At 42.6% G+C, this 7,909-nt stretch overlaps 1 pseudogene; it reads right to left on the bottom strand.

Moving 5' to 3' along the window:
- Positions 1-3,665: 3,665 nt before the first annotated feature.
- On the bottom strand, positions 3,666-4,276 carry LOC117012828 (sorting nexin-24-like; annotated as a pseudogene).
- Between the last annotated feature and the right edge of the window lie 3,633 nt (positions 4,277-7,909).

Here is a 7,909-nt window from a genome sequence, read left to right as displayed (position 1 = left end):
AACCAACTGAGCCAATCGAGAGGCAGCTCAGCTCAAGGTGCCGTGTTCAATCTTAGTTGCAGGGGGAGCTGCCCACCATCCCTTGCGGGACTCGAGGAATCAAACTGGCAACCTTGTGGTTGAGAGCCCACTGGGCCATGTGGGAATCGAACCAGCAGCCTTCGGAGTTAGGAGCATGGAGCTCTAACCTCCTGAGCCACCGGGCCGGCCCTAATCGTATTATTGATTGATCAATTGATTACCATTGATAGGTCCATGGTAAGCTTCAGTCTATTCCTGGTCCATAAATACCTAAAATTTTAGGGAACTTACTTCAGCTGAAGTTTATTCTGCAGATACACTAGTTGGGGAAGAATTTTATTGATGAAGGGTACAGAACTGAACAAAATCTAAACCATGATATTCATTTTACATCCATAGGTGTCTGGTCTGGATTGACGGTTTGTGTCTTCTTTCAAGGTGTTTTCTGTCTGGTGTATATCTGGAGGGTAAACTGGAATAGAGTTGCAGAGCAGGTAACAGACAGGTTGTCCGTTTAGAAATGTGGCTCTACTTGATCCCAGGGGATGGTAAGGAATCTTTTAGGGTCAAAATAGTAAGAATGCCACCAGCAGCATGAGTCACTTTGAATCATGAAATGGATCTACTTGTGGGGTTTGGGGGCAGAAGAAAGTCAAGTTTCAGCATTTTCCTCTTAATATGACCTCATTGAATATCTACTAACTAGGGATCAACCAAAAAAAAATTATCGTGGAAAATGTTTTGGTGCAATACTCTTAGAAAACTAGGAGTTTGTTTCCTACTTTTACTGACTTGCTATCTATTTTTAGGCCTCTGTTAAAAATCCTTTTGTCCGTGGTGTCCTCAAACACAATATACTAAGTCCCTGTGACCAGTGGGAAGTACATGGGACAGACCACACTGATGAGGACAGGATGGGTCGTGACCATATGGGCATCTCTGTAGTGACTGTGGGTCCTGTTCATGGTGTCGAGGCCTCAGATGAGATGTATGGGAGGTTGGCTTTGGGGAGGTATTAGTGACAAGGAGACACGAAGGATGGCTTTAGGTGCACAGACTGTCACAGTCTAGGTTTTGACCACCTTCTAAGTTTCATATCCCTTTTGATTTTTTAAATTGTGATGTATTATGTCTTTCCTATCTTCAGTTTGATTATTGGAGGGAATAAAGTGTACAGGACATGAAGCTGGACCATAAACTACCCATGAGACCACAGTACCAATTATCTTTAGACTTTATTCCTTTTATTGTTGTTTAGTAACACTAAAGAGCACAAGTGCAGAAAACATGTTAGATTTGGAGCTATAGCAACCAGTAGCTTTTTATATTACCATTGTGAGCTGAGTGTCGGAGAAGAAGAGTGGTTGTCTAGTGATAAGTTTTATCAGGAGCAAAAACCACTGTCCTAGATGTTGTAATCCTTTAGCAGTAGTTTCAGCAGTAGCTGAAATGAAGTTTTAACAAAAGACCACTAGTCTAACTTGGCATACATTTCATTTACTTCTGTGACACCTGTTTTTAGGCACAGTTTCGAGCTAGGATGAAAGGGATTCAGGAGACCAGGCCTACCTCCACAGGTACCAGAAGATCTCCTCTGGTATACTCTGTTTCTGTTTTGCAAGATGAAACTTAGTGAAGTCACACTTGCTTGGTTCATGAGATCCTGCTCTTTTGCTCAATAAAACTTGTATCTGCCCTGATAATTGGGAGATCAACTCTGTGTTCTATGAAATGTTTTCAGTGTGATTTCACATATACTGACGAACGATTGATGGTCATTGTTTACAGTGTATTTTGTGTCACATCGTGTACTCAGTCAGGTACATGGGTTAATACTGCACTGTTCTCTGCCAACACATGGCTCTAGCCTGGATAAAGAAGGCACGAATGGAGTGATTTTACTGGATGTCATCAGACCAGAGAACCAGGCTATCCAACTGATGGTAATGGAAGACAACAAGCAGCAGGCATTTTTCACTGTTGGGGATGTTTTGACAGTGAGACAGTTGATTTTCCCTCGTGGAATAGCTTTAGCTGTTGCTGTGACTGTTCTATTAATAGGCATTTTAATAAGAAGTTTCAATGAGTGTGGCTAAAATAGAAGGATTATCACCAGCCCACCAACTGGAAAATGATCATTATGTTGCATACAGGCATACCTCACTTTATTGCGCTTCGCTTTATTGCGCTTCACAGGTGTTAAGTTTTTTTTCTCGTTCTTTTTATTTAATTCAAAATAGGTAATATAAAACATTAAAAAATATCTCCAACACTTTACTGTTCAATTATTTTTGGTTGATGACACTTCATTATTTAGTTCTTGCTTGTTTCCAACATGTAGCAACATGTTTATTAGAAATACACCTCTAAATGTTTACAGCAGGCTTTAAAGGTGTGTATTTATATATCCTTACCAAATAACATGATTCAGTAATTAGTTTTAAATCTAAGTATTCTTGTCTCACACAGGTACTTACTGAAACTAATAACCATAAATAGGCTAGCTATTCATTAGTTTTCGATGAAGTACCCCAATATAGCACATACTTACAGGTTGCATAAATACTTGTATTCTTACTACTTAAAATATGGATGTCTGTAAGATGTCCATTGGAGTCATGTCATAAACACATTTAGCTTAGATTAATTGAGTATGTGAGGTCAGTGAAAAGGAAATAATAAGGAAAATAACAGTAAATCCCGGGGCAATACCATGTCTTCAATGACTGGATGCACTTGAGTAAACCAGGTTGAGTGTTGTCAATGTGGGGTTCCCTCAGTCACTGTCAGTTCACAGTCTATCTCTGAGAGGGCAAGCATCTTGCAGGGGCAAGTGCTATTCTAGAGTTTAAAGGTCTGTGTTTTTTAATACAAAATAGCCTCTAGAGAAACACCAATACCTTCTGTTGGTCTTCAACCGAAACAACAGTCGTTTCTTCCCACACTGGAGGAAGAACAGGCTGTGGCAGATGGACAGATTTCTAATGTGGCACCTTTCCAAAGGGCTTTCAAGGATACTCTTAACACCCCATTTTGTCTTATGTACTGACATTAGAAGTTAACCGCTAGGCAGGATGTATCATCACTGTAATGTAAATGAAAATGCCATGATTTAAAAGGGCCCTAATATTGTCAGCATAATTTAATTTCCAGTTTAGCTCCTCCCTCACATTTAGCAGTGTGTGTTTCTGTGACACTCTCCTGATGTCAGCACTGCAGAATGGATCTATCACTGGCTGAGAAAATCTCGTAATGAAAAGATTAGTGTGTCACAAAATCTGAACAAAAAAGCCACCAAAGTTGATCAGTCTCAGTACGATTCAGAGTAAGATTTTCCATTAGCCAATGGTGGGAGTGAAGCAGTGAGTCACTTTGTTTTGTCACACTCCATGCTCCTGGGAGCATCTGTAGCCTCCTTTTCATGGGTTTCTAAACTGGCAGCTACCTTCTACTTTATAAACACGTGGCTTTGCATTTTAAAAGCACTGGAATGGAAAAGACCCTGCCCTGAATTCAACTGCGACTGTGAATTTTACCACTAGCTCCAGCTGTGATGTCATAGAATTTAGGTTAACTTGGTAGATACAATTTCCTTGACTGCAGCTTCCAAACTTGCTTCAGCCTCTTCTGGCCACGTGGGATTTCTAGGCGGGCTGGAGGTGAGGGTAAGAAGCCCCACAGAACTCCAGTAACCACATTTGGAAAATCGCCGGTTGCGGCAAGATGTGGATCCCTGAGGTAGCAGCACCGGCTGGTGGGACAGTTTGCTGACAGCCTCTTCAGATTCTGTCTCATCAAAAGGCCCACAACTCTCCTTGGTAGAGATGGCAAGTGTCACACATTCAGGAAATCAGGAAACAGTTTGGGCAGTTCTTCATCTTCTAAAGACAGCTTGTACATGTATTTCCAAACTTGTCGTCGTTGTTCCAGGATTTTGGGACCCAGTTCTCACATGTTTAGATGGAATTTCTGGAGTTTTAATATATTTCTTAAGCTTTTTGTGCAAGGCGTAAAATTCGCTGCACGTTTTTTCAACAGAATGTTTTCTTCCATTCATTAGCACTTCTACCTTAAACACCAGGTATCACTCTCTTCCTAGGAAAGGATGGGATGTAGACCTCCATGGCCACACCAGCCAGCCAGGGGAGGGTGACTGAGCAAGGTGAGGTGGGAGTTGGGCGGGGGGCCTGGTTTCTCTGTGCCCCAGGGACCCACAGGCTGGGCATGCCCCACTCAGTTCCACTGCAGGCCCTGCCGCCCACGGTGCTCCATGTACAGTTGGACAGGAGTAGAGGGTGGGGTAGAGGTTTTAAAAGTTTTATGAGAGAGACGACCAAGATGGCACAGTAGGTAAATGCTGTGCTTATATTCTTTCACAACCACATCAACATTACAACTAATCTATAAAACAGCCATTACTGTGAGGCACCTAAAATCAAGCTGAACTGAAGCCTTTCTAAGTATGCACAGAAGAAGCCATCTCCAGACTGGTAGGAAGGGCAGAGACTCAGGACAGGCTGGTCCCACACCCATGTGTGACCATGAAAGATCGGGAGGGTTATTTCAGCTGTGGGGGTCTACCCATCCCCTGGAAGAGCAAGAGATCCCAGCCCAGGGTTCCAGTGCCTGGGAGAGAAGTCCCCCTAATTTCTGGTTGTGAAAACCAGTGGAGATTGTGACTGAATGAGACTGTGTGGCTACAGTCCCAGGCACTCCTGGGACTTACCCACCAACAGAATCACTCACTCTGAGCTCCAGCACTGGGGCAGCAGCTGAAAAGGCAGCAGGTGGGGAACTGAGTTGTCTGGCTTGGGACAGGGGTTGGAGAGGAGGCTTTCTCTTAGACGGGGAGCTGGTGGAGGCCATTGTTTCTTTGCTGAGCTTGCCCCCTTCCCTGTGTGGGAACACAGGCGGCTGCCATTTCTGAGTCTCCACCATTTGTTCGCCATGCCCTGGCGATTTGAGACCTGGCCCCGCCCAACTTTTGGGCATACCCAGGTGCTTCTAGCGGTTTTTTCATGGAGACCATCTGCCTTGGTTCAAGCTGCAGACTTCCCTAGGGTCTCTCAAAGGTTGGCGGAACTCAGACAAGCACCCTCTGGCTTGAGCATGTCCTGTGCCTCGGACTGAGCAGCCCTAAGTGTGGCACTAAGTGTGGTTTGCAGTTTGGCCTCTCAAAGCACCTCCAAGCACAGCATGGGTGGCAGCCATCTGCGGATTTCTTTGTGGCTCCCTCTGGGTGGCCCCAGGTGGGGCATGGGCTGTTGCTGAACTTGACCTATAGCAGATCTCCTCCAAGGTGGTCCTGGGGCTGGTACCCTAGTGGCCAGCTTCAAAATCAGGTGGAGCATTACCCAGCTGCCTCCAACTATGACACACCCAAGGGGTGGATTGGGCAGGCATCAGGCTCAGCCCCTGCACAGCAACTCTTCCATTGTAGTCAAGGCCAGTCCTCACAGTGAGCCCAAGTGCCATTCCCTCGCATTGATGTGCAATTATCAACCAAGGCTCAACTACAAAAGAAGGGCACAAACAACCCACACAGGAACAGATAGATAATCAACACCTGGAGTGCATGGCTCAGATGACCAGAAAGAGTGTGACACTGAACCCCACAGCACACCTGCTACATCAGGCCGCTCTACTAAGACTGGAAGACATGGCAGCCCTACCTAATACATAGAAACAAACACAGGGTGGAGGGCAGCCAAAATGGGGAGACAAAGAAACATGTCCCAAATAAAAGAACAGAACAGAGCTCCAGAAAAGGACTTAAGTGAAATGGAGATAAGCAATCTATCAGATGCAGAGTTCTAAACACTGGTTTTAAGAATGCTTGGTGATCTCAGGGAGAACTTCAACAGAGCGATAGGAAGCATAAAAATGGAGATGGAAATCATGAAAAAGAACCAGTCAGAAATAAAGGATACAAAAAAGAATGAAATCTTACCATTTGCAACAATATGGATGGACCTAGAGAACATTATGCTAAGTGAAATAAGTCAGACAGAGAAAGACAAATACTATATGATCTCACTTATATGTGGAATCTAAAGAAAATAATAAATGAACGAACTAATCAGAAACAGTCTCAGAGACATAGAGGAAAAACTGAGGGTTGCTAGATGTGGGGGAGAATAAGGGGGAAGGTGAGGGGATTAGAAAGCACAATCGGTAACCACAGGATTGCCACAGGGATACGAAAGTCAATTATGGGAATGTAATCAATAATGTTGTAAAGATTTTGTAGGGTATCTGATGGACACTTGTCTCATTAGGGAGACCACCTCAGGGGTGATGTAGATGCCTGATCACTGCACTGTACACCTGAAGCTGAAGCTGAAAAATAATGAATGTCAACTATAATTATATCTATATCTATCTACATCTATATCTATATATGCATAGATATATAGATATATACATATATACATATATATATTTACAAGAAGTGGAGTACAGCATTAGGAACAGAGACAGTGGAAATGTAATGGCTGTATGCGATGTCAGGGGTAGTAGATGGGGGAGGGGGGTTATCACTGTGTGAGGGATATAAATGATAAATGTCTAACTAGTACATTGTTTTGTAAACATGAAACATTTAAAAAATCTTTTATTACAAATAAAAAATAAAATCAACCCCTAAAACTGCAAAAAGAAAGAAAGGGTACAGTAATGGAAATGAAGAATATATTTCAGGGAATCAACAGTAGATTAGATGAAGCAGAGGATGCAACCAGTGATGTAGAAGACAAGGTAGCAGAAAACACCCAACTAGAACAGCAAAAAGAAAAAGGAATCCAAAAAATTGAGGAGAGTTTAAGGGGCCACTGGGACAATATCAAACATACCAACATTCACATTATAGGGGTACCAGAAGGAGAAGAGAGAGAGCAAAGAATTGAAAACCTATTTGAAGAAGTAATGATAGAAAACTTCCCTAACCTGGTGAAGGAAATAGACATACAAACCTAGGTAGCACAGAGTCCTAAACAAGATAAACCCAAAGAGACCAACACCAAGACACATCATAATCAAGTGCCAAAGGTTAAAGACAAAGAGAGAATCTTAAAAAGTAGCAAGAGAAAAGCAGTTAGTTACCTACAAGGAAGCCCCCATAAGACTGTCAACCGGTTTCTCAACAGAAAGTTTGCAGGCAAGAAGGGAGTGGCAGGAAATATTCCAAGTGATGAAAAGCAATGACATACAACCAAGATTACTCTACCCAGCAAAGTTATCATCTAGAATTGAAGGACAAATAAGGAGCTTCCTAGACAAGAAAAAGGTGAAGGAATTCATCACCACCAAACCAATATTACAAGGAATCTTAGAGGGACTTTTTAAAGATGGGCGGGGGGTTAAGGATGGGTGAAACGGGCAGGGATTAAGAGTACAAATTGGTAATAGATCTATCAGGGTGATAGATGGGAATGGGGTTGGGGGCAGGGTGAAAAAGGTGAAGGCATTAAGAAATACAAATTGACAGTTAATACAGTATGGGGAATATAATCAACAATGTTGTAAAGATCATGTAAGGTACCAGATGGGCACTGGACTTATCAGGGGGATCATTTCATAGACTATGTCCAATGTGCTATACACCTGAAGGTGAAGTAGAATAATATTGAATGCCAACTATAACTAAATATATAGGTATATATAGTCACAGGATGTGGAGTACAACATAGGGAACATAATCGATGGTATTGTAACAGCTATGTAGGATGTAAGAGGGGAAGAAGCTTGGGGGTGGGTTATCACTTTATGAGGGGTTTTAATGTCTAACGATTATGTTGTTTTGTACACCTGAAACTAATAAAAAAATCTTTTAAAGTTTTATGAACTGATGTCAACACCCTCTGCTAGCAAAGATTAGGACTCGCTTTGT

This window comes from Rhinolophus ferrumequinum, chromosome 21, assembly GCF_004115265.2.
Source record: "Rhinolophus ferrumequinum isolate MPI-CBG mRhiFer1 chromosome 21, mRhiFer1_v1.p, whole genome shotgun sequence".
Classification (NCBI taxonomy): Eukaryota; Metazoa; Chordata; class Mammalia; order Chiroptera; family Rhinolophidae; genus Rhinolophus; species Rhinolophus ferrumequinum.
This window is presented reverse-complemented; position numbering and strand designations above follow the sequence as displayed.